Consider the following 21,423-nt stretch of genomic DNA (forward strand, 5'->3'; position numbering starts at 1 on the left):
CTGTGGTATAGATTTAGTGTAGTATTTGCCACTATAGCAAGCTGTTATACCTCGTCATGCAAACACCAGTATAAGTACCTTGAAATCGAAAATAACTTTGATTTTTTAAGAATAGACACAAATATCAGATACATGATTTTGATTTCAGGATATCTGGATACAGATGTATCTATCAGATGTCAGAATGGGAGTTCTTATATTAACAACACTTGCCCAGTATCATTATTCACATTAAGATTAAAACCTCTTTAATAATTTGTGAATTTACAGTATATAGCATGTTTGGTTGTATCAGTAGTCATTCCTAGATAGATTTGATAGAGATGATACAGGCATTGAAGACCTATTGGTGACCTGCTGTTGTCTGCTCTATGGTCAGGTTGTTGTCTCTTTGACACATTCCCAATTTCCATTCTCAATTCTAATGTCAGTTAAACTATTTGTTAATTGTAGGTGATACATCATCTATGAAGGTAAACATCCACATCACTTTCCTTAAGAATCTTTAAATTAAAAGGGTAACCATAAATTTAAGGATTTTTAGCATTTAGGAGTTACTTATTAGCATTTAGGAGTTACTTATGAATTCTTAAAACTTTGCTTGTTATCAGTTCTTTGCAGCCCCCATGGAATTGTTGTTCCATTCATTTTGATATTTTAGCATTGTGTTTTATAGAGTTTTAAATATCATTAACTTCTTTCAATAGTAAAGCTCATGGTTAAAATAAGGTAATCTTCTACAAGTATAAGATACTTTGTCTTTTACCATATTTAACTCTTATAAAAGTAGAGTGTGCAGTCTTGCAGTGCCACAAAGTTATTGGACAGTCTTGCAGAGCAACAAAGTTATTGGACAGTCTTGCGGTGCCACAAAGTTACAGGACAGTCTTGCAGAGCAACAAAGTTATTGGACAGTCTTGCAGAGCAACAAAGTTATTGGACAGTCTTGCAGTGCCACAAAGTTATTGGACACTTTTAGTTTAGACTTAAGTAACTGGATCCTGACTTTATGTTATCTAGAATTACATGTATACGAATTTGGCCTTAGAAAATGTTTATCCTTTTTAGCTCACCTGGCCCGAAGGGCCAAGTGAGCTTTTCCCATCACTTTGCGTCCGTCGTCCGTCGTCTGTCGTCCGTCGTCCGTCGTCCGGCGTCGTTAACTTTTACAAAAATCTTCTCCTCTGAAACTACCGGGCCAAATTGAACCAAACTTGGCCACAATCATCATTGGGGTATCTAGTTTAAAAAAATGTGTGGCTTGACCCGGTCAACCAACCAAGATGGCCGCCACGGCTAAAAATAGAACATAGGGGTAAAATGCAGTTTTTGGCTTATAACTCAAAAACCAAAGCATTTAGAGGAAATCTGACGTGGGGTAAATATGTTTATCAGGTCAAGATCTATCTGCCCTGAAATTTTCAGATGAATCGGTCAACCCGTTGTTGGGTTGCTGCCCTTGAATTGGTCATTTTGAGGAAATTTTGCTGTTTTTGGTTATTATCTTGAATATTATTATAGATAGAGATAAATTGTAAACAGCAATAATGTTCGGCAAAGTTAGATTTACAAATAAGTCAACATGACCGAAATGGTCAGTTGACCCCTTTAGGAGTTATTGCCCTTTATAGTCAATTTTTAACCATTTTTCATAAATATAAGTAATCTTTTACAAAAATCTTCTCCTCTGAAACTACTGGGCCAAATTAATCCAAACTTGGCCACAACCATCTTTGGGGTATCTAGTTTTAAAAATGTGTGGCGTGACCCGGTCAACCAACCAAGATGGCCGCCACAGCTAAAAATAGAACATAGGGGTAAAATGCAGTTTTTGGCTTATAACTCAAAAACCAAAACATTTAGAGGAAATCTGACATGCAGTAAAAATGTTTATCAGGTCAAGATCTATCTGCCCTGAAATTTTCAGATGAATCGGTCAACCTGTTGTTGGGTTGCTGCCCCTGAATTGGTAATTTTGAGGAAATTTTGCTGTTTTTGGTTATTATCTTGAATATTATTATAGATAGAGATAAACTGTAAACAGCAATAATGTTCATCAAAGTAAGATTTACAAATAAGTCAACATGACCGAAATGGTCAGTTGACCCCTTTAGGAGTTATTGCCCTTTATAGTCAATTTTTAACCATTTTTCGTAAATCTTAGTTATCTTTTACAAAAATCTTCTCCTCTGAAACTACTGGGCCAAATTAATTCAAACTTGGCCACAATCATCTTTGAGGTACCTTGTTTGAAAAATGTGTCCGATGACCTGGCCATCCAACCAAGATGGCCACCACGGCTAAAAATAGAACAGGGGTAACAAGTAGTTTTTTGCTTATAACTCTGAAACCCAAATCATTTAGAGGAAATCTGACAAGGAGTTAAATTGTTAATCAAGTCAATATATATCTGCCCTGAAATATTCAAATGAATTGGACAACCGGTTGTTGGGTTGCTGCCCTCCAATTGGTAATTTTTAAAGAAATTTTGCTGTTTTTGGTTATTATCTTGAATACTATTATAGATAGAGATAAACTGTAAACAGCGATAATGTTCATCAAAGTAAGATCTACAAATAAGTCCACATGACCTAAATGGTCAATTGACCCCTTAAGGAGTTATTGCCCTTTATAGTCAATTTTTAACAATTTTCATTAATTTGGTAAATTTATGTCAATTTTTACCAAATATTTTTCTCTGTTACTAATGGGCAAAGTTCATTATAGATATAATTGTAAGAAGCAAGAATGTTCAGTAAAGTAAGAACTTCAAACACATCACCATCACCAAAATACAATTTTGTCATGAATCCATTTGTGTCCTTTGTTTAATATGCACATAGACCAAGGTGAGCGACACAGGCTCTTTAGAGCCTCTAGTTTGAACTAATCATTACAATGTTACTCCTTCTTCAAGGTTTTTCCTATCTTCATGAATCTTAGTATTTTGTCAGATTCTATTATTCAGTTTACCAATGCGGTATGGGCTTTGCTCATTGTTGAAGGCCATAAGGTGACATATAGTTGTTTAGTGTCATTTGGTCTCTTATGGAGAGTTGTCTCATTGGCAATCATACCACACATATTTTTTTTTATACTTACTGATAATTTTGCTGCAAATGTGCTGCACTATTTGCCAGAAAACAAAGAAATAATAAGGGAATGCTGAAACAAAAAGGTGAAAGAAGACATTTCTTGTGGTGAAATGAAATAATTAATTTAAACAAGTAGGATGTGACATGTACATCTTTTAATGAGCCATGTGTTACAGAGATTGATTGGACAATTGTTTAAGTTCCCATTTTATTGAGACATTTAGTTAGACAGTTGCCCCATGGGATATTAAAGCACATGTTCTCTGCTTTCATTGGTCATCTTTTGCTGTAACCATCAATTTACAAGGATTTACAAAGGTTAATTGTGTTTTGTGTGTCCTGGGAAGTGGGATGAAAGTAAGGATACAAACACGATAGAAACTTGTCCAAGTCATTATTTAAAAGGTTGATTCTCTGATATTTATTGCAAAGTCAATGTAGAGGGACTTTCTATATATAGAGAAATAATTAACAAGCTTTGGTTTTAGAATTTTTAAAGTAGAACTTTATTTGATTAACTGACACACAAAGTTTGCACATAACTTCACCAAAACATTTCATTTAAACAGAATCTAGCTTAATTACAACTTAAAGAGCAAGGAACATTTCCTGATGAATCTCTTTTGAAGTTAGTAGTTTCGTTCATTATGTTCTTATTTTTCTTCCTTGCTCTTACAGTATTGTTTAAATTGCTTGCCTATTTTTTTATCCTTGATGTGAGTTTTATTTTTACATGTAATAGCTTGCCTTTGAATTTGTTGTTTTTGACTTTACAGTGTTATTGATGAAAATGTTTTGTTTGATATTTCAATGTGACGATATAGTTGTTGAAATGGTAGTTTTATAGCTGTGAATTAGGCTTGACAGTATTTTGTTGAAATCATTACATGACCTATGAATATGTAATCTTTGAAAGGATAGTATTGTTGCTGATACCATTACATTTGAGCTTGTCGCTGAATTTTTCCTCTTATTTTGTGAATAATCACAAATTTTAACTCTAAAAATAAGTATGTCTCCTGTCTTTGGCTAAAGGTATCATTACTTTTTTAGGTTCTGATTATTCTCATATTATAGCCTTTAGTTTTCTTTTTCTGTATCTTCTTTAACCAAACTTGGCCACAATCATCTTTGGGGTATCTAGTTTAAAAAATTTGTCCGATGACCTGGCCATCAAACCAAGATGGCCGCCATGGCTAAAAATAGAACACAGGGGTAAAATGCAGTTTTTGACTTATAACTCAAAAACCAAAGCATTTAGAGCAAATCTGACAGAGTTTAATTGTTTATCAGGTCAAGATCTATCTGCCCTGAAATTTTCAGATGGATCGGACAACTGGTTGTTGGGGCCCCTGAATTGGTAATTTTAAGGAAATTTTGCAGTTTTTGGTTATTATCTTGAATTTTATTATAGATAGAGATAAACTGTAAACAGCAATAATGTTCAGCAAAGTAAGATCTACAAATAAGTCAACATGACCAAAATTGTCAGAGAACTCCTTAAGGAGTTATTGTCCTTTATAGTCAATATTGAACAACTTTTCGTCATTTTTGTAACTTGTACAAAAATCTTCTTTTCTAAAACTATGGGCCAAATTTAACCTAACTTGGCCACAATCATTACAAGGGTATCTATTTTAAATAAAGTGTCTAATGACCCTGCCTGCCAACCAAGATGGCCGACATCAGTAAATACAGTAACAGGTGAGCGACACAGGCTCTTGAGAGCCTCTAGTTTATGTAAAATATTAGATTTCATCTCATCTACATGAACGTTATTTGTTTACTTGTAACCGGATGTTTTTACTGTAGATATTTGTAGTACACATGCGTAAATTTGGTATCGGGACAACTTGCCCTGTTTACATGTTCGCCCTTGGTCTGTTCGTCCTGAGTTCTTTCGCCCGTATAGTACTTTCGCCCTGTGTTCATTCTCCCTGTGTTCATTCTCTTTACTCTAATCAAGGATGTTTTATAATACGTCCTTGCATTTATTAAAAAATATTGATATTAAGGGTATCGTTAAAAAAACTCTAAAACACGATTTAGTGAAAATCATCTGTTCCTTATTTTGTTCCCAAGTTAAGACAATCGTGTTCAGATAATCAAATTCTGTGATGATGATCAATTATTAAGCCAATCAAAAACGTTTTCTCTGAAGATTATTCTAACATGCTAGATTTTGAACTTGTGTTGTTTTCATCTGTAGTCGTTCTTATACAGCTTTTAGGATAAAAGCATGGCTGATTGACAAAATTCAATGATGGAGCAGTACTACCAAATACTACCATAAAGATAATAAATAGTATTTTTTTTCACTAATTTATTGGCATAATACTTGTAACATATTTTATTTTTGAATTCAATTTTATTAAATCATTTAAAGGACAATGTACTATTCTTTATCACAAAGACCGACAAACAGGTTGGACCCCCCCCCCATTATGAGTGGTATCCCTAAAACAAGGGGTCATTTTACTATTGAAAAAAAAAGGAAGAAAATTTTTAAGATTTTAACTCAAAAGTGGGAAAATTCATTATATTTGGAACAACTTTCTAAATGAGGGTCAAATTAAAAAAAAAGATATAAGTTTAGAAACATCACAAAATTCTTTTGACATGATTTGACCATTTAATACTTGATAGATGCATAGTTCTTGGGGAGAAGTTTCATCAAATAATATCAATATAAAGGTGCTCATTTTTTACAGTGGGTTGCAATGTTCTTCCAATGAGGGTTAGACCTGTTAAAGGTCCATCTTTGTGCATATTTCAAAATTGGAAATTTCAACAAGCATCTTATATTCTTACACAAGAAAATAAACCCTGGTCTGCTAGCTACATGTTCATCTTTTCTACCGATTCAATAACTAGAACTATGCAAACAGGCATGTAAGTTCATCGTACAAATATGACACTTTTTCTAGACAATCCAGATCGTGCAAAATACTTCGGTAAAATTTGTTACCTTTAAAATTGTTGACGCGCACTAAAAAACCCCAAGAGAACTTTCAAAAGTTGGCGGGTATGTAACAAGTCTTGCTATTTTTATTCCCGATTTATGGGCATTATGTTTTCTGGTCTGCCTGTCCGTCCTGCTTCAGGTTAAAGTTTATGGTCGAGGTAGTTTTTGATGAAGTCGAAATCCAATCAACTTGAAACTAGTACACATGTGTTCCTTATGATATGATCGTTCTAATTTTACTGCCAAATTAAAGATTTTACCTAATTTTCACAGTCCACTGAAAATAGAAAATGATTGTACAGATGGGAAAGCCATGTGCTTATGACACATTCTTGTTTGAACAGAAAAAAAACAACGTCATAATGATAATGGAACAAAACATGCTGGGTTAGTGGGTCTGCTTTTATGGTAATTCAAGTTACCTTTATTTATTCACCTACTTCCACCTCAGAGCTATTAGCTCTTTGATTGTTTCTATGATTATATGTACGTCCAGTTAAGATAATCTGCATATGAAAGTATTTTTTTTTTTTTTTTTTTTTTTTTATTAAATCTGTAGATTCTTATTACCTCCTGACAGTCTTTATCGTTTGAATGGATGTGAGTCCAAACATTAACATGCTTTTTTACCCCAAAATTTATTATATATAGTATTTTCATACTTGAATCAGTGCCTCAATCTGGACGTTAAGCAACCAACAATCAATCTATATGTCATAGGCATCTGGTCATGGGTGAACTGTTAGGCCTTTGAAATCAAACTTAACTGAGGATATTCCACTGATAAGGTTAAACTGACCTTAACCTCATTTTTACGGTTCATTTATCAGTGTTAAGATTTTTTGATATATAAAGTAAGATTAATTGTTTGTTTTACATCAAGTAGTTAATATTTCACAGCCAGAACGAATTAACAAGACAGGTAGGTTAGACAAAGGGATCAAGGGGATAAATGACAGAGGAGATTAAGGTTTATGACAATACATTATTCAATTATAATCAATTAAGGAGGTGATATGACCATTCTTATTATAGTGATCATATCCCTGCAGTCCCATCAATGGACAGAAAATCAATCCGTTGTATAATACTTCTTCCCACTCACTTTTACCTGGAAATTCCACCATCATCTTGTGTTGAAGATTCTGGTTATTTATTATCAAACTGCTTCTTATTAAACAACCTAAATCTTAAACTTTACATCAAAGATTTACTGGATTACCAATTTATTAACTTTATTTGATATATAAATCATCTATGACCTTTATTTGATATATCTATGACCTTTATGTTAGATCAGTTTATGTCATTGATGTAATCTGTGGTGAAGATACAGTTTGATATCACATATCACCTACCTATTATACTACCTTTATTATATGAACTGAGAGGTCTAGGTGGCCGGTTACTACTGTAATCACAAGCCAGTCAACACTTATGTTGTGAGTTGGAACCCCGCTCGTGTAGGTGCACTTTACTCCCATATTTATTGGCTAGAGTTGTCAATTTTCCTATCGAGGGTTTTCTCCTGACACTCCAGCTTCCTCCAACAGTAAAAACTAGCTGCCAAGAAATAGACCAAAAGTGGTGTTTAAACTTCCTCCAACAGTATAAACTAGCTGCCAAGAAATAGACCAAAAGTGGTGTTTAAACTTCCTCCGACAATCAATCAATCAATCGAACTGTAATCAAGTTCTAGAACTATAATCTTTAATCCATGACATATAGGTCACATTACCATTTTTACAACATTGACTAGATTAGTAGGTTAATACTACATTTTACTAATTATTTACATTAGAATTAGTAATTGTTCAGAGGAACAGATGCATCAGTGTATATATCCTTTTCTTAGGACAAAATTGTTCATTTATTTATTTATAGATGTTCTGAAATCTGTAAACTTAAATTGTGATGATGTTAAATGATATTGAGATATGAATGCAGTATGATTGCCCATGAGACAACTAACCACAGAAGTTCATATGAATATAGTCTTTTTGATATTTCTAGTTGTTTGACACTTACATAATTGTGTTGGGGGAGGAAGCATAACTAAACAGTGTGTAAAAGATGATAGCTTTTAGCTTTAAAATAAAAAATCTCCATCCAAGATTCAGAGTAAAAGTAAGAATTATATTTATTACTGATAAATTGTGAGCCATCACAAGAATATACTGTTGTGGTAGTGCTAGCTACGATAGTGTTGAAAGCTTACAAGTGTCACTCTGTCAGATGTGTATATGCAGCCTTAAGTTGGAAAATGTTTTCCTATATAAGAGATAAAATGTCATTTACATATAAATATATAGATGGTTCCTTAGTTAATCAAATACTAATACTATAATTAGAGATTTTACCTGATGTCTGCAATGTCTTATTGACTAAATACAGGTACAAAACAGGTAAGGAAACTTAGACATTTAAATCGGATGAAATTAAAATCAATCTTGTTATAAACATGTTTTATATGTTTTTCAGTGGGAGATTTGAAATGATCAATTGAGGTGATTCCACCTACAGTAACTGTAAGTGAATTTTATAATTAGAATGATCATTGATGAATTATTACTACTTAGTCTTTTCTTTATAGATATTTCAGAATTTGTCAGTACAAAACGTGTAGGAGTTATGCAATTTGTTGATCCCTGATGCGATTTCTTCTGTAGAAAATGTACTTGAATTTCGATATTCCTACTATAAGAACTGTTAAAATATTGAATCTCATGATGTATACCGGTATACCAAATTTGTTACAAATGAGAAAAATGCTAGATCACTATTTCTAGAATTGTATATTTTAACACTGAAACCGACCACAAAGGACAAGGTATGATAAGGCCTGTTTTTGGCCCCCCTATTTTCTCATTTTTCAAATTCTGTTTTGGAAAGCTACTTATTATGTTAAAAGATTCCCTGATGTTTGAAGTTTGTTTGGATGAACTTCAAAACTTCTAATTTTCGCAACTGGGAGAGGTGAGAGGGGTTAACTTTCTGTTATTATTCAAATATTGTAATTATTATTCATTTTGCATGCAGGTGATTTTACAACAAATTGTTATTTTTTTAGTGCCTGCTCCAAAGTGACCAAGGATTTTTTTTTATTCCAATGTCAAGAGAACTGTTTTTGCTGTCTAAATATCCCTAATTTTTTCCGGGTCAAGTAGGCGCACGCTATTAAATTTTAAAAGACAATGGCCAAAAATCGTTAATTTTCCTTCTTTTGGCATTTTTGATGCATTTTTACCAACCTAACCTCACCCATTTTCTGAAATTAATAGTTTTGAAGATCATCCAATAAACTTCAAACCTAAGGTAATATTTTAACATAAGTAGCTTTCCAAAGCAAAATTTAGGGGGGCCAAAAATGGGGCCTTATCGTACCTTGTCCTTTCTTAATAATGTCAATTCATTTATTTTTGTGTAAACCAATTTTGATGGATTCAGGAAAACTTATATTTTCCTGGATATTTGATTTCTTGGATTTGCCAAAGTATACAAGATCTTAGAAAATGTTTTTTTATTTCCTCATTATACATATAGATTTGTGGTTAAGATTAACAATGTTTACCAATAAAATCTACGATAATTGTTATCTAACGAATAATAATGAATCCACAGTATATGAAATTGATATAAGCATTCCATTACATCATTTTCAATTTTTCTTTGGATAATAAGTATGGAAATATCTAATTTGATTATGGGTAAATAATTATGGAGGTATCTGATTTCGGTCAATGAGTATGGAAGTATCTGAATTTGGTTGATGAGTACAGAAGTATCTGATTTTGGATAATGAGTATGGAGTCAGAGGTATCTAATTTCCATGATTGAGTATGGAAGTATCTAATTTTGGTTTATGAGTATGAAGGTATCAAATATGATTAATGAGAAAGGAGTAGCCTAATTTTGGTTAATGAGAATAGAGGTGTTTTATTTTGGTCAATGAGTACGTAAGTATCTGAATTTGGTTAATGAGTACAGAGGTATCTAATTTTGATGATTAGGTATGGAGGTATCTAATTTTGGTTAATGAGTATGGAAATATCTTAATTTGGTCAATGAGTACGGAAGTATCTGATTTTGGGTAATGAGTACGGAGTCAGAGGTATCTAATTTCCATGATTGAGTATGGAAGTATCTGATTTTGGTTTATTGGTATGGAAATATCTTAATTTGGTCAATGGAGTAGCCTAATTTTGGTTAATGAGAATAGAGGTGTTTTATTTTGGTCAATGAGTAAGGAGGTGTCCTGTTTTGGTTAATTTGTAAAGCAGTATCTTATTTTGGTTAATGAGTAAGGAAGTATCTCTGATTTTTTTTAATGTGTACAGAGGTGTCTTATTTTGGTTAATGAGTATAGAAGTATCTTTATTTGGTCAATGAGTATGGAAGTATCTGATTTTGGTTAATGAGTACAGAGGTTTCTTATTTTGGTTAATGAGTATAAAAGTATCTTTATTTGGTCAATGAGTATGGAAGTATCTGTTTTTGGTTAATGAGTACAAGAGTACATAGGTGTCTTACTTCAGTTAATGAGTATGGAGGTGCTTATTTTGGTTAATGAATAAGGTGTTCTTTTTTTTTGGGGGGGGGATGGAAATGAGTATGGCAGTATCTTATTTGGTTAATTAGTATTGAGGTATCGAATTTTGGTAAATGAGTATGGCAGTATCTTATTTTGGTTAATGAGTATGGATTTCTTTTATTTTGGTAAATGGGTATGGAGGCATCTCGTGTAAATGAGTATGGAGGATATGTCTTATTTTAGTTAATGAGTATGCAGTCTGCACTGTTAACCACAAGTCAGATGCCCAAGACTAGTTAAATTTATTTCAATTATTAAGTATTTGAAAAACTTTGTTTAGACACCCAAGAAAAATGTCTGAACAGATGTAATCAGACTAGTAGTTAAAAAAGATTTTGGTGCAGAGTATTGAGGCTTATTTTAATTGATACTTTAACATTTGGTTAAAACAGTACCAGTTGTAGTCAATTTGGTACCAAGTATTGAGGTATCTACTTTGGATATTAAGTTTGGATCTTGCATCTTATTTTGGTTAATAATTATGGAAGCATTTAAATATGGTTTAATGAGTATGGATGTATCCAAATATGGTTAATGATTATGGATGTATCCAAATATGGTCAATGATTATGGATGTATCTAAATATGGTTAATGATTATGGATGCATCCAAATATGGTTAATGAGTATGGATGTATCCAAATATGGTTAATGATTATGGATGTATCCAAATATGGTTAATGATTATGGATGCATCCAAATATGGTTAATGAGTATAGATGCATCCAAATATGGTTAATGAGTATGGATGTATCCAAATATGGTTAATGATTATGGATGTATCCAAATATGGTTAATGATTATGGATGCATCCAAATATGGTTAATGAGTATAGATGCATCCAAATATGGTTAATGAGTATGGATGTATCCAAATATGGTTAATGAGTATGGATGCATCCAGATATGGTTAATGATTATAGATGTATCCAAATATGGTCAATGAGAATGGATGTATCCAAATATGGTTAATGATTAGGGATGCATCCAAATATGGTTAATGATTATGGATGTATCCAAATATGGTTAATGAGTATGGATGTATCCAAATATGGTTAATGATTATGGATGCATCCAAATATGGTTACCAGTAATGAATATGGAGGCATTTAATTTTAGTAAATGCCAATTAGCATTAATGAGTATGAGTGTATCTATAAATTAAAAACTTTTAGTTCACTGCATTATACTATAAAAATAACATAATAGGTAACATATATTTCTGTGTCAACATTTTACAATTTCAACATCTGCATTTTGCTATAGAAATTACATACAGGCAAGACATATCTCTCCTGACAACAGTTTATCTCTATGGTACATTATATGGAAACTTAATTAAAAAAAAACATTCATGATAGCTATTAGTCAGTGCCAATAACAGTCCCTAATTTATTTAATAAACTATTTACATCACTGTTGCACATGTGACATAGTAACAGCATTGTTGTAGATCAGGGAAATTATCACTTCTATTCAGCAAGCTAACACTCATTTTATTAGCTCACCTGGCCGAAAGGCCAAGTGAGCTTTTCTCATCACTTGGCGTCCAGCGTCCGTCGTCGTCGTCCGTCGTCGTCCTCGTCCTGCGTTATCTTTTACAAAAATCTTCTCCTCTGAAACTACTGGGCCAAATTTAACCAAACTTGGCCATAATCATCATTGGGGTATCTAGTTTAAAAAATGTGTCCGGTGCCCCGCCCAACCAACCAAGATGGCCGCCATGGCTAAAAATAGAACATAGGGGTAAAATGCAGTTTTTGGCTTATAACTCAAAAACCAAAGCATTTAGAGCAAATCTGACTGGGGTAATATTGTTCATCAGGTCAAGATCTATCTGCCCTGAAATTTTCAGATGAATCAGACATTTCGTTGTTGGGTTGCTGCCCCTGAAATGGTAATTTTAAGGAAATTTTGCTGTTTTTGGTTTTTATATTGTATAATATTATAGATTGAGATAAACTGTAAACAGCAATAATGTTCAGCAAAGTAAGATCTAGAAATAAGTCAACATGACCAAAATGGTCAGTTGACCACTTTAGAAGTTATTGCCCTTTATAGTCAATTTTTAACCATTTTTCGTAAATCTTAGTAATCTTTTAGAAAAATCTTCTCCTCTGAAACTACATGGCCAAATTTAACCAAACTTGGCCATAATCATCATTGGGGTATCTAGTTTAAAAAATGTGTCCGGTGCCCCGCCCAACCAACCAAGATGGCCGCCATGGCTAAAAATAGAACATAGGGGTAAAATGCAGTTTTTGGCTTATAACTCAAAAACCAAAGCATTTAGAGCAAATCTGACATGAGGTAAAATTGTTCATCAGGTCAACATCTATCTGCCCTGAAATTTTCAGATGAATTGGACATTCTGTTGTTGGGTTGCTGCCCCTGAAATGGTAATTGTCGAGCCTGCAACTTTTGTTGCAGAAAGCTCGACATAGGGATAGTGATCCGGCGGCGGCGGCTACGGCGGCGGCGTTAGCTTACTTCTTAAAAGCTTTATATTTTAGAAGGTGGAAGACCTGGATGCTTCATACTTTGTATATAAATGCCTCATGTTACGAAGTTTCCGTCAGTCACATGTCCAATGTCCTTGACCTCATTTTCATGGTTCAGTGACCACTTGAAAAAAAAGTTAAAATTTTTTGTAATGTTGAATTCTCTCTTATTATAAGTAATAGGATAACTATATTTGATATGTGCGTACCTTGCAAGGTCCTAATGTCTGTCAGACAGTTTTCACTTGACCTCGACCTCATTTCATGGATCAGTGAACAAGGTTAAGTTTTGGTGGTCAAGTCCATATCTCAGATACTATAAGCAATAGGGCTAGTATATTCGGTGTATGGAAGGACTGTAAGGTGTACATGTCCAACTGGCAGGTGTCATCTGACCTTGACCTCATTTTCATGGTTCAGTGGTTATAGTTAAGTTTTTGTGTTTTGGTCTGTTGTTCTCATACTATATGCAATAGGTCTACTATATTTGTTGTATGGAATGATTGTAAGGTGTACATGTCTAGCGGGCAGATCTCATGTGACCTTGACCTCATTTTCATGGTTCAGTGGTCAAAGTTAAGTTTTTGAGTTTTGGTCTTTTTATCTAATACTATATGCCATAGGTCAACTATATTTGGTGTATGGAAATATTTAATGATCTTTATGTCAGTTGCGCAGGTTTTATTTGATCGTGACCTCATTTTCACGGTTCATTGCACAGTGTTAAGTTTTTGTGTTTTGGTCTATTTTTCTTAAACTATAAGTAATAGGTCAACTATATATGTTGTATAGAAGCATTGTTAGCTGTACATGTCTGCCTGGCATGGTTCATCTGACCTGGACCTCATTTTCAAGGTTCATTGGTCTTTGTATAGGTATCTTGGTTAATGTTAAGTTTATGGTACAGTTGTTATAAAGCTTAGCTTTTTACTTAGGACTATCAACATAATATCAATGATTAGTATAGAAGGCGAGACATTTCAGCGTGTGCACTCTTGTTTTAAGGAAATTTTGCTGTTTTTGGTTATTATCTTGAATATTATTATAGATAGAGATAAACTGTAAACAGCAATAATGTTCAGCAAAGTAAGATCTACAAATAAGTCAACATGACCAAAATGGTCAGTTGACCACTTTAGGAGTTATTGCCCTTTATAGTCAATTTTTAACCATTTTTCGTAAATCTTAGTAATCTTTTAGAAAAATCTTCTCCTCTGAAAATACTGGGCCAAATTTAACCAAACTTAGCCATAATCATCATTGGGGTATCTAGTTAAAAAAATGTGTCCGGTATCTCGGCCAACAAACCAAGATGGCCCCCATGGCAAAAAATAGAACATGGGGGTAAAATGCAGTTTTTGGCTTATAACTCAAAAACCAAAGCATTAAGAGCAAATCTGACAGGAAGTAAAATTGTTGATCAGGTCAGGATCTATCTGCCCTGGAATTTTCAGATGAATCGGATAATCGGTTGTTAGGTTGCTGCCCCTGAATTGGTAATTTTGAGGAAATTTTGCTGTTTTTAGCTCACCTGGCCCGAAGGGCCAAGTGAGCTTTTCCCATCACTTTGCGTCCGGCGTCCGGCGTCCTGCGTCCGTCGTCGTTAACTTTTACAAAAATCTTCTCCTCTGAAACTACTAAGCCAAATTTAATCAAACTTGGCCACAATCATCATTGGGGTATCTAGTTTAAAAAATGTGTCCGGTGACCCCGCCAACCAACCAAGATGGCCGCCATGGCTAAAAATAGAACATAGGGGTAAAATGCAGTTTTTGGCTTATAACTCAAAAACCAAAGCATTTAGAGCAAATCTGACATGGGGTAAAATTGTTTATCAGGTCAAGATCTATCTGCCCAGAAATTTTCAGATGAATCGGACAACCCGTTGATGGGTTGCTGCCCCTGAATTGGTAATTTTATGGAAATTTTGCTGTTTTTGGTTATTATCTTGAATATTATTATAGATAGAGATAAACTGTAAACAGCAATAATGTTCAGCAAAGTAAGATTTACAAATAAGTCAACATGACCGAAATGGTCAATTGACCCCTTAAGGAGTTATTGCCCTTTATAGTCAATTTTTAACCATTTTTCGTAAATCTTAGTAATCTTTTACAAAAATCTTCTCCTCTGAAACTACTGGGCTAAATTAATCCAAACTTGGCCACAATCATATTTGGGGTATGTAGTTCAAAAAATGTGTCCGGTGACCCGGCCATCCAACCAAGATGGCTGCCACGGCTAAATATAGGACATAGGGGTAAAATGCAGTTTTTGGCTTATAACTCAAAAATTAAAGCATTTAGAGCAAATCTGACATGGGGTAAAATTGTTTATCAGGTCAAGATCTATCTGCCCAGAAATTTTCAGATGAATCGGACAACCCGTTGATGGGTTGCTGCCCCTGAATTGGTAATTTTATGGAAATTTTGCTGTTTTTGGTTATTATCTTGAATATTATTATAGATAGAGATAAACTGTAAACAGCAATAATGTTCAGCAAAGTTAGAGTTACAAATAAGTCAACATGACCGAAATGGTCAGTTGACCCCTTAAGGAGTTATTGCCCTTTATAGTCAATTTTTAACCATTTTTCGTAAATCTTAGTGATCTTTTACAAAAATCTTCTCCTCTGAAACTACTGGGCTAAATTAATCCAAACTTGGCCACAATCATCTTTGGGGTATGTAGTTTAAAAAATGTGTCCGGTGACCCGGCCATCCAACCAAGATGGCTGCCATGGCTAAATATAGGACATAGGGGTAAAATGCAGTTTTTGGCTTATAACTCAAAAATCAAAGCATTTAGAGCAAATCTGACGGAGTGAAATTGTTTATCATGTCAAGATCTATCTGCCCAGAAATTTTCAGATGAATCGGACAACCCGTTGATGGGTTGCTGCCCCTGAATTGGTAATTTTATGGAAATTTTGCTGTTTTTGGTTATTATCTTGAATATTATTATAGATAGAGATAAACTGTAAACAGCAATAATGTTCAGCAAAGTAAGATTTACAAATAAGTCAACATGACCGAAATGGTCAATTGACCCCTTAAGGAGTTATTGCCCTTTATAGTCAATTTTTAACCATTTTTCGTAAATCTTAGTAATCTTTTACAAAAATCTTCTCCTCTGAAACTACTGGGCTAAATTAATCCAAACTTGGCCACAATCATATTTGGGGTATGTAGTTCAAAAAATGTGTCCGGTGACCCGGCCATCCAACCAAGATGGCTGCCACGGCTAAATATAGGACATAGGGGTAAAATGCAGTTTTTGGCTTATAACTCAAAAATTAAAGCATTTAGAGCAAATCTGACATGGGGTAAAATTGTTTATCAGGTCAAGATCTATCTGCCCAGAAATTTTCAGATGAATCGGACAACCCGTTGATGGGTTGCTGCCCCTGAATTGGTAATTTTATGGAAATTTTGCTGTTTTTGGTTATTATCTTGAATATTATTATAGATAGAGATAAACTGTAAACAGCAATAATGTTCAGCAAAGTTAGAGTTACAAATAAGTCAACATGACCGAAATGGTCAGTTGACCCCTTAAGGAGTTATTGCCCTTTATAGTCAATTTTTAACCATTTTTCGTAAATCTTAGTGATCTTTTACAAAAATCTTCTCCTCTGAAACTACTGGGCTAAATTAATCCAAACTTGGCCACAATCATCTTTGGGGTATGTAGTTTAAAAAATGTGTCCGGTGACCCGGCCATCCAACCAAGATGGCTGCCATGGCTAAATATAGGACATAGGGGTAAAATGCAGTTTTTGGCTTATAACTCAAAAATCAAAGCATTTAGAGCAAATCTGACGGAGTGAAATTGTTTATCATGTCAAGATCTATCTGCCCAGAAATTTTCAGATGAATCGGACAACCCGTTGATGGGTTGCTGCCCCTGAATTGGTAATTTTATGGAAATTTTGCTGTTTTTGGTTATTATCTTGAATATTATTATAGATAGAGATAAACTGTAAACAGCAATAATGTTCAGCAAAGTAAGATTTACAAATAAGTCAACATGACCGAAATGGTCAATTGACCCCTTAAGGAGTTATTGCCCTTTATAGTCAATTTTTAACCATTTTTCGTAAATCTTAGTAATCTTTTACAAAAATCTTCTCCTCTGAAACTACTGGGCTAAATTAATCCAAACTTGGCCACAATCATATTTGGGGTATGTAGTTCAAAAAATGTGTCCGGTGACCCGGCCATCCAACCAAGATGGCTGCCACGGCTAAATATAGGACATAGGGGTAAAATGCAGTTTTTGGCTTATAACTCAAAAATTAAAGCATTTAGAGCAAATCTGACATGGGGTAAAATTGTTTATCAGGTCAAGATCTATCTGCCCAGAAATTTTCAGATGAATCGGACAACCCGTTGATGGGTTGCTGCCCCTGAATTGGTAATTTTATGGAAATTTTGCTGTTTTTGGTTATTATCTTGAATATTATTATAGATAGAGATAAACTGTAAACAGCAATAATGTTCAGCAAAGTTAGAGTTACAAATAAGTCAACATGACCGAAATGGTCAGTTGACCCCTTAAGGAGTTATTGCCCTTTATAGTCAATTTTTAACCATTTTTCGTAAATCTTAGTGATCTTTTACAAAAATCTTCTCCTCTGAAACTACTGGGCTAAATTAATCCAAACTTGGCCACAATCATCTTTGGGGTATGTAGTTTAAAAAATGTGTCCGGTGACCCGGCCATCCAACCAAGATGGCTGCCATGGCTAAATATAGGACATAGGGGTAAAATGCAGTTTTTGGCTTATAACTCAAAAATCAAAGCATTTAGAGCAAATCTGACGGAGTGAAATTGTTTATCATGTCAAGATCTATCTGCCCTGAAATTTTCAGATGGATCCGACAACCGGTTGTTGGGTTGCTGCCCCATAATTGGTAATTTTAAGAAAATTTTGACGTTTTTTGTTATTATCTTGAATATTATTATAGATAGAGATAAACTGTAAACAGCAATAATGTACAGCAAAGTAAGACCTAAAGATAAGTCAAACATGACAAAAATGGTCAGTTGACCCCCTAAGGAGTTATTGTCCTTTATAGTCAATTTTTAACAATTTTCATAAAATTTGTAAATTTTTACTAACATTTTCCACTGAAACTACTGGGCCAAGATCATTATAGATAGAGATAATTGTAAGGAGCAAGAATGTTCATTAAAGTAAGATGTACAAACACATCACCATCACCTAAACACAATTTTGTCATGAATCCATCTGCTTCCTTTGTTTAATATTCACATATACCAAGGTGAGCGACACAGGCTCTTTAGAGCCTCTAGTTTTGTTATTATCTTGAATATTATTATAGATAGAGATAAACTGTAAACAGCAATAATGTACAGCAAAGTAAGAACTAAAAATAAGTCACTATGACCAAAATAGTCAATTGACCCCCTAAGGAGTTATTGCCCTTCATAGTCAATTTTTAACAATTTTCTTAAAATTTGAAGATTTTCAATAACATTTTCCACAGAAAGTACTGTTATAGATAGAGATAATTGTAAGCAGCAAGTAAAGTAAGATCTACAAACACATCACCATCACCAAAACACAATTTTGTCATGAATCCATCTGTGTCCATTGTTTAATATTCACATAGACCAAGGTGAGCGACACAGGCTCTTTAGAGCCTCTAGTTTTGGGAAAACATAGTTTATTTTTTAATTGAAACTGCTTTTATGTACATTTTAATATCGGTAAGTATCTTGTTTCTATTTGTTAGTTCTTCTGGTGTTTAGTACTGATTTGATTTTAGTTTGGCCATAATGAAGTTTTGAAGGTGGAGACTAAAGCTTGATCTTTCAAGTTAATAATTAGGTTAGTTTAAGGGAAACCTCTTATTATGAGTTAGTGATGTTTGGTACACAGTTGTATTAGCATTGACTTACTGTAAATTTGAATAATTTGGACATGGTCATATTTTGCTTGATTTGGTACCTATACTCTTTTCAATCAAAATAATCAAAACAAGCTTTTCTGGCGTCTGGGAGCCTCCAGTTGCTTTATTATTTTTTTATAACAATATAATATAAATGAAAAGATGTGGTATGAATGTCAATGGGTCATTTCTTCATCCAAGTCACAATGCATAAAAAGTAAACAATTATAGATCAAAGTACGGCCTTCAGCACTGAGCATGATTATAAAAGTTTCAAACAACGATTTAAGAAACAAAGCTAACCTTTAGGTATGTTTACTGACAAAACATAATTCATGATTACCAGTTTATTAAATTACTTTTAAGTTTATTTTTGTCGAGCCTGCAACTTTTGTTGCAGAAAGCTCGACATAGGGATAGTGATCCGGCGGCGGCGTTAGCTCACTTCTTAAAAGCTTTATATTTTAAAAGGTGGAAGACCTGGATGCTTCATACTTTGTATATAGATGCTTCATGTTACGAAGTTTCCGTCAGTCACATGTCCAATGTCCTGGACCTCATTTTCATGGTTCAGAAACCACTTGAAAAAAAAGTTCAAATTTTTTGTAATGTTGAATTCTCTCTTATTATAAGTAATAGGATAACTATATTTGATATGTGCGTACCTTGCAAGGTCCTCGTGTCTGTCAGACAGTTTTCACTTGACCTCGACCTCATTTCATGGATCAGTGAACAAGGTTAAGTTTTGGTGGTCAAGTCCATATCTCAGATACTATAAGCAATAGGGCTAGTATATTCGGTGTATGGAAGGACTGTAAGGTGTACATGTCCAACTGGCAGGTGTCATCTGACCTTGACCTCATTTTCATGGTTCAGTGGTTATAGTTAAATTTTTGTGTTTTGGTCTGTTTTTCTCATACCATATGCAATAGGTCTACTATATTTGTTGTATGGAATGATTGTTAAGTATACATGTCTAGCGGGCAGATGTCATGTGACCTTGACCTCATTTTCATGGTTCAGTGGTCAAAGTTAAGTTTTTGAGTTTTGGTCTTTTTATCTAATGCTATATGCCATAGGTCAACTATATTTGGTGTATGGAAATATTTTATGATCTTTATGTCAGTCGAGCAGTTTTTTTTTAACCGTGACCTCATTTTCACTGTTCATTGCACAGTGTTAATTTTTTGTGTTTTGGTCTATTTTTCTTAAACTATAAGTAATGTGTCAACTATATATGTTGTATAGAAGCATTGTTAGCTGTACATGTCTGCCTGGCATGGTTCATCTGACCTGGACCTCTTTTTCAAGGTTCATTGGTCTTTGTTTAGTTATCTTGGTTAATGTTAAGTTTATGTGACAGTTGTAATAAAGCTTAGCTTTATACTTAGGACTATCAATATAATATCAATGATTAGTATAGAAGGCGAGACATTTCAGCGTGTGCACTCTTGTTATGTAACTTTCCCTTAAAATCAATTGCAATAGTATACATGTGGTTTAGTGATGTAAGCTACAAAATGGAGAAAAAGAGGCTTGGGAAAATGCCATAGAGACAACAACCTAACGACTCAAAAAAGGCAGAAAGATATCTAGGTATTTGAGGTTAGTAGGTCAGAGTCAAGGTCATTGTAAATGACATTGGCATTTGCGTCTTATCAATGCAGCGATCAGTTTTAAGTGGTAACATAAGAGACAAGGGTTAGTTGACTTGACTTCATATTGACTGTTAACATGACATATTTTAACAGAGTCTACTACATGTACCAAGAAAGTTTCATTCATTTCTGTTTACCTCCTCCAGTATATACATGTCATATTTGTTGTTTGTTGTTATGCAATCTTTAATCAATTATTCTAAGTCAATGTTGGATCCGGTAATAAGAACTAATAGGTATGCAGATCTGAGGCATCACAATGTAAACAAAGTAGGAAATGAAAAGATGATTGTAAATGTATGATGAATATAAGTTTTATATTACATCAAATGAATGGTTTTAGGGTATACATGTTGTTCGATTTATTATAGAAATCTTTTTGATAAAAGCTAAGTAAACATTAAATTTTAATTTAAAATCTTTATCAGCAGTAGTGAAAAGTATTGAAGGATATAATACTATGCATAAATATCATCTGAAGCAAATGAATATTGACAAGTCAAGCAATACTAAAGATAATTCATCAATTTTATTATATAACAAGAACATCAGATTGTTTGGAATTATACTTTTGATTTGAGAGTCAACGGACTTTCAGTTGGAGACATTAAAATCCAAAAATTAAAGAAAATGAAGATATTGGGTAAACTAGTCACCTACATGTAGATATTACATTTTTAGCCACCATATGATCATG

The 21,423-nt window shown here is 33.7% G+C and overlaps 1 protein-coding gene across 2 annotated transcripts in view; it reads left to right on the forward strand.

Moving 5' to 3' along the window:
- LOC143057396 (3',5'-cyclic-AMP phosphodiesterase 4C-like) overlaps window positions 1–21,423 on the forward strand; it is a 307,472-nt gene that overhangs the window by 30,220 nt on the left and 255,829 nt on the right. For both annotated transcript variants that reach the window (XM_076230709.1, XM_076230750.1), the window contains exon 2: window positions 8,542–8,588. The gene's annotated coding sequence lies outside the window, so the exon portion shown is untranslated. The remainder of the gene's footprint in view (window positions 1–8,541; window positions 8,589–21,423) is intronic.

This window comes from Mytilus galloprovincialis, chromosome 1 (genome assembly GCF_965363235.1).
Source record: "Mytilus galloprovincialis chromosome 1, xbMytGall1.hap1.1, whole genome shotgun sequence".
Taxonomy (NCBI): Eukaryota; Metazoa; Mollusca; class Bivalvia; order Mytilida; family Mytilidae; genus Mytilus; species Mytilus galloprovincialis.